Source organism: Octopus bimaculoides, chromosome 7 (assembly GCF_046866305.1).
Source record: "Octopus bimaculoides isolate indiv1 chromosome 7, ASM4686630v1, whole genome shotgun sequence".
In the NCBI taxonomy this organism is placed as follows: domain Eukaryota; kingdom Metazoa; phylum Mollusca; class Cephalopoda; order Octopoda; family Octopodidae; genus Octopus; species Octopus bimaculoides.
The window spans coordinates 73211541-73218821 of NC_142934.1; the positions used below are offsets into that span (position 1 = coordinate 73211541).

The following is a 7281-nucleotide window of genomic DNA, read 5'->3' on the forward strand; positions in this document are numbered from 1 at the left end:
CATTTTTAGTCACGTGCACTTTAAAGCCAAAACACTTGTCCGAATGGCAATGATACTTGACTTCTTACTTGCTGATGATTCTGCACTTGTAACGTCTATAAAAAAAAAAGCACAGGAGCTGGTTAATCGTTTCTCCAATGCGAAGAAAGCTTTCGCTCTTACCATCTGATCTCGAAAGACTGAAGTCGTCCACTAGCCAATCAGCAATCAGACTGTCCCCAAGCAAATGGGACGTATAAAACAACCAGTCCCATCATCATCGATGACAACAACCTGAAATATGTAAAGATCTTCACATATCTAAGGAGTAGAGACTCACTTGATGACGAATTAGTCAACTGCAAAATGAAAGCTACAATTGTCATCATCTATGGAATAAAAGAGGAATATAATTAGAAACAAAAATTATTGTTTACCAAGCTGCAACTCTTTCTACAATCTTGTACGAAACGGAATCTTGGATCCCCTATCGATCATATATCAACCAACATGATTCTTTTTTTTTTCATAATTGATGTCTTCAGACAATTTGTAGATACAGACTGAACCAACGAATTTCGAATATTGACCTATTCACTAAATATAAAATTGATGGTAACGAATCCTTTTTTTTTTTCTTTGCAGTCCAAATTAAGACAGAATGGTCTTGTCGTCAGAATGAGTAACAGCAAAATTCCGAAAATTTTTACGTACTATAGCTTGTTCCAATGATGGAAGGAGAAACGTAGGAATACTACGGCTCAGGTACAAAAACAAACTCAAGGTTAACCTAAAAGGAGAAATATTTCCCAAGAAACAATTTTAAAAAATACTGTATTGAATTAAAACGAATGGAGGATTAAGCCGTCTTTATCACCTTAAAGAACTTAAAGCAAGGAAAAACTCTCACTCTAGCATGGCAGCTACTTTGTATAAAGCTTCTCTCTTATGTCCATTTTATGAACTTGTCTGTAAATAGATAGATAGATAGATAGATAGATAGATAGATAGATAGATAGATAGATAGATAGATAGGGAGGTTGGGGTTCCTAAATGGTGAATAATAGCAAAAATTTATTTATGTCTGCGGATACTCTAAAATTTGTGCTATTTCGGGTAATATATGTATATATATATGTATATATATATGTATATATATATATGTGTGTGTATATATATATGTGTATATATATATATATATATATATATATATATATATATATATATATATATATATATATATATATATATATATATATATTCATGCAAATGAAAAATTATAAAGACAAACACAAATGAAGTGCGGTCGTTTAAAGGAATCAATGAAGTAAAAGGATTTTGTATAAAATAGTTACTAGTCCTTCGCCATATTTTATTGGTAGAGGTCAGATGTTGAGCCTCACTGTAAGAAGCGGAGAAATTTGGAAGATATACAAAGAGAGGGCAGCAAATTTGTGAAAAAATTTCAATTTAAATGGAATTGAAAGCTTTCGGCCTTGTCTTGGCTGACGCAGTACGTATTATCTCCCCTTTACTTTCATTAATGTTTATACATACCGACCTTTATATAAAACTATATATAACAAAATTAATAACGTGGTCCTAAATACACGATCAACTTCAAGCGAGAATGGTTGCAAATTGAACACCATTCAAAACAAAATATAATATACAAATATATATATATATATATATATATATATATATATATATATATATATATATATATATATATATACATTCATACTTATACATACTCATGCTTATACACACGACGCTGAGTATGTGTGCGTGTACGAATCACCAATTGAAATCTAACAAACACTACAGATAAGGACGTCGTTATACATACTATTCTCATATACGAACATTACATCTTCATAGATATATATACGTGAAGTATATAGATAGATCGATCGATAGATAGATAGATAGATAGATAGATAGAGACAAATATACATGTATACACATAGCTATATACATGTATACACATAGCTATATACATGTATATACATAGCTATATACATGTATGTATATACTCACAAAATCGCTCATAGTTATATAGATAGATAGAGAGAGAGAGAGAGAGAGATAGATAGAGAGATAGATAGAGAGATAGAGAGATAGAGAGATAGAGATAGATAGATAGATAGATAGATAGATAGATAGATAGATAGATAGATAGATACACACACACACACACACATACACATACATCTACGCACATAGACATACGCGTGTGCACACGCGCACGCACAGTCAGAAAGTGAAGGAAAGAGAGTATTAGTCGTAGAGGAAGAAACGATAGAAATAAGAAAGCCGAATTAATGAAATTGAAATACAAAGGAGTAAGTCAGAAGAAAGTGAGGGAGGAGGTGCGCGGACAATAAAGACAAGTGGTGGCGGGAGGAGAGGGTATGAAAAGGTAAGATAAATGTCACTTAGATCCAGCTGTTTGTGAACTTACATCCGCTCCTTCTCTACATTTCCTTCTGCTCTCGGCGAGCTTTGTACAGTACATAGCGATTAGATGGGTTGTGTTGTGTCAATAGAGACACACACGCTCACCTATATAGACAACAGTTAAATACGCGCGCGCGCGCGCACTCACATGCGGGCACGCATGCATAGATGCACACATATGTACATATGGATGTATATATGCGTATATACAGTATATATACATATATGCATTATAGATGCATTGATATAAATAGATAAGTACATAGATAGATAGATAGATAGATAGATAGATAGATAGATAGATAGATAGATAGATAGATAGATAGATAGATAGACAGGTACACACACCCACACATACATACATACATTCATACATACATACATACATACATATAGATACATATATCTATGAGTATATATATGTATATATGTGTATGTGAATGGGTATGTACGTACATATGTATATATAGATATATATATAATTATACATATGTATCTCTGTGTGTATGTGTGCGCGTGTGCGCTCGTTTGCATATTCGTACAAGACGTGCATAAATGTTCACAGGCAGGCCTGCTGTCTTACACATATGTCAGACTTATGAATACTTATGAAAACTGAATAAACATGCGCATATATATTAAACGGCAAATGAATCTTCCGTCGCTTTCTATGATGAGTGCTGCAGTCGTTCAATCAACGGAACATCCTCACTGAATTATAGTGTAACAGAATAACTTGTCGAGTATTCCACAGACACGTGAACCTTTAACATAGTTCTCAAGTAAAATGATGGTAGCAGAATGTGTGACAAGGCTAGCCTTTGGAATTACAAGTACAGTACTTCAGGCGAGCTTCCATGTAGTTTCCATCTATACCATTATTTTTGGAGTCGTGCGTCAACCATTGGCAAGTTTATGAGACACTTGGCCAACATTCCATGCACTAGAATCGAATGTGAACTCTCACGATTACTACGCAGACATATTTAATACGTGTGCGAGTTTGTCCTCTTATAAACACATGCGTCTGGAGACTTCTATATTTACACGCCTACATATGTGTGTGTATATATATTTTATATATATGTATGTGCATATATTGTTGTATTTCGAGATTCTGTTTTTTTTTTTTTGGAGGTGGGGGTGCCAAATAAACACACGCACTATAATATTTTTTCTTCACTCGTTTATTACTGCACTTATTTCATTTAACTCATGTCAAGAACAGAATGAAGTAAATGGAGCATGAAAACACACACGAAAACGAAAAGTGCCGGTGGATAGGTTACAGATGTGTAACGAAAGACTTCCGGACAATGGACATGGGTTAAAATAATAAAACAAGAACAGTAATAAACGAGTGAAGAAACAATTTATAGCGCATGTATATTTTTTGACAAAAATAATGACCGCCACGAAATACAAAAATATTGGTTTCAACACACGATTTCACATAAGGAATGTTGCTACACAAATTGATAACCGTATGTGTGTGTGTGTGTATATATATATATATATATATATATATATATATATATATATATATATATATATATATATATATATATATATATATAAGGAGGGATGGTATTATTAAAATACCATCACGAGTGGCAAGCGAAATTATTAGCTGCACAGGCAAATTAATAAAATATATACATACAATATAAGATATGTACAATGAAAGAGACAAATGGAAAACAAGATAAGTTACATAACGAACGACGCTTCATCAGCTATCGGCTGTTTTCTAATCCGTATTTCTAGAAGTACATATATTGTATGTATATATTTTATATATATACACACATTGCATGGCACCTTTAGTAGGTGTTTTCTACTATAGCCCAGAACTATAGTAGAAGAGAAAGGGAGTTGATATTACTCAAGAAATTCGATCCCAGAACGCAGTACCTTAGATAACTTTTATATACATACATACATACATATATATATATATATATATATATATATATATATATATATATATATATATATATATATATACAGGCGTGGCCAAAAGTCACCTGACAGTAAATCAAAACCATTTAATACCAAGATTAAAACAAAAAATTATTTTATATGAGACTTCGCTAATAAATAGACAAATTTTAACTCACGGAATTCAAATATTAAAGATTCATAATTGGAATGAATAAATAAAATTGAATATTAAGTATTTATGGAATTTTGATTTACTGTCGGCTGACTTTTGGCCAAACCCTGTATATATATATACGCGTGTGTGTGTGTGTGTGTGTGTGCGTGTGTGTGTGTGTGTGTGTGTGTGTGTGTGTGTGTACGCGCGTGTGTGTGTGTGTCAAAAAGAAGATCGAAGATCCTTACCGAATGATAGCCTTATAAGACTGGTTCCCAGAATTTTGTGACGTATATATTCTCTCCCTGGACGTGGTGCCGACTCTGACAGGATTATTCATTTTTTCCAGCTGAGTGGACAAGCGAAGCTAGAAATGAAGAGGTTTGCTCAAGAACACAACGTATGGCCAGGTCTAGGAATCGAAACCACAATCTTACAACAATCATCAGTGCAACACCCTAAACCACTAAGCCAGGCGCTCCATGTACATGTACATGTGTGTGTGTGTGTTTGTGTTTGTGTGTGTGTGTGTGTGTATACACTTATAGAGAGGGAGAGATTTAATTAAAGGGAATCCAAAAAGAATCCAAGCATATCAAAATGAAGCATGTCGTGATTATTGATTCGCAAATGAGAGAGTTAAATAATCCGCCATCATAACAAAGTGAAGTTTACCATTGTTTGCTAATTCTCAAGTCCAATAGTATCCAAAGACGAATGGGACCTTAAGAGCGGCCATAAAACGTTAAAAATAGACGAACGAGTCATCTAGTATTCCTACAATTGTTTCGTTAGGAGTTTGTTGTGACATTAACATTGTACAGTCAGGTATGCAGTATGCACAACATCAATGCGACTATGTTATACGTTACACAACTCACATCTTATCAGTTTTACCAAATAAACATGCAAGCAGGGACATGTAGATTAATCAACAGATCATTAAGAAGTGAAATTTCTAATCAGAATTACCAACATTTAAGGAATCTAAAGCGAGTGGGACTACAACGAGCCAATCACGAGGGTGGATAGCAGAATGGTGTTGCAAATTAAAGAATAGCAAAACGGCATTTTTATTTTAAAGATATCATTAAATTTAGCAACATCGCTCATAAAGACAGGTTCAGGCAAAACAGGCCGATTGCAGGCTCCAAACTTGACATTTAACCCTGTCGAACATATTTTAAGCCAGATACCGAGGTTCTCAAAATAAAGGGATTTATTATGTTGTACTGTTTAGTATATTAAGGAGTGACATAGTTAATAAATTCCAGCGTTACTTATTCATTTTCTTAATTCATCTTGATTAATCTTATTTTCTTTCTATTTAAGTATTTATAGGTTATGATTGCTGGCACTGTCATTATGACTATCCCCATGTATTTATCACTTTCTTTTCCTTTTCCGTCCTCTCCTTCTTTTCCCACCCTCTACTCTGAAATTTCGTAGAAACCGCTGTTCATTACATTTTTCTTTCAGTTATCTTCCTTGACTTACAATTAGATGAATCTCCCTTAATTAATGCCAATATTCCATTAGTTCTGCAGTAATATATCGGTACACTTTAAACAAGATGAAGTAATTAACTGAATAAGTAAATCTGGAATATACTAACCATGTCCCTCCTTTATGCACTAAACAATATGAAACAGTAAATACCTTTCCAGAACAATGTTGGCATTTGCCTTAAAACATGTTCAATACGGTCAAATGTCCGAATCTTTAACTCTAATTTCTACATCAGCATTTGGTAGTGCAGAAGAAGAAAGGTGGCTGCATGAGAGATCTTTATCTAGCAGGTACATAAGTAGTAGGACAGACAAGCAATGACAGACCTAAGGAAAGTATTTATATGAAATACTGCATATAAAAATTACATGATGTAATAAAATGTTATCTTTACAGCTGTTTCGAATAATCGCCGACTGGGTTGATATAACCATTCATATTATGCAAGGAATTCTAATACTGAATCCTTATTGTAGGTTTACATAAAAGCAAAGGAAAAATTTCAGCGAGCATGGCTTTTCCGAGATCCGAGCTGCAAAGTCACGATAACCTCATCAGAAGAACCGAGCAAATGGCTTGAGGAGATAATGTGTATAAATATATATATATAAGTGCTGTAAACTAAAGACATGGATAAAAGTAGAGGATAAGGTTATAGTGATAGGTGTATAAAGGTATGGAGAGAGGAGAGAAAGAGTTAGGTGGGGTATCATGGGGTGAGTATATATATATATATATATACATATATATATATATATATATATATATATATATATATATGTGTGTGTGTGTGTGTGTGTGTGTGTGTGTGTGCATATGCATATGCATATATATAAGCATGGTACTACCCAGGTGTCGAAATCATAGTGATATCCGCGGGCAGTTGATGATGGAGGTATGTTGGATTGTTAGGATGGCTGTTATTGTATGTGAGGAATAGTTTTATAACACATCCATTTGATATACATATATATATAGAGAGAGAGAGAGAGGGAGAGAGAGAGAGAGAGAGAGAGAGAGAAAGAGAGAGAGATGAACAAATAGATATACACACACATATACATATATATATATGTATGTATATATATAATGCATTATGTATCTATCTATCTATGAAGCAAATATTTGCTGATCCCTTAATTATGTTTATGTATATCTCTATATATATATATATATATATATATATATATATATATATATATATATATATATTAATCGGCCGAAATCTATAT

General features: G+C 33.2%; 1 long non-coding RNA gene across 1 annotated transcript in view; it reads right to left on the reverse strand.

Moving 5' to 3' along the window:
* LOC149134769 (uncharacterized) overlaps positions 1–2569 on the reverse strand; it is a 15421-nt gene extending 12852 nt beyond the window's left edge. The window contains exon 1 of the long non-coding RNA XR_016242463.1: positions 2447–2569. This is a non-coding gene — a long non-coding RNA (uncharacterized LOC149134769). The remainder of the gene's footprint in view (positions 1–2446) is intronic.
* Between the last annotated feature and the right edge of the window lie 4712 nt (positions 2570–7281).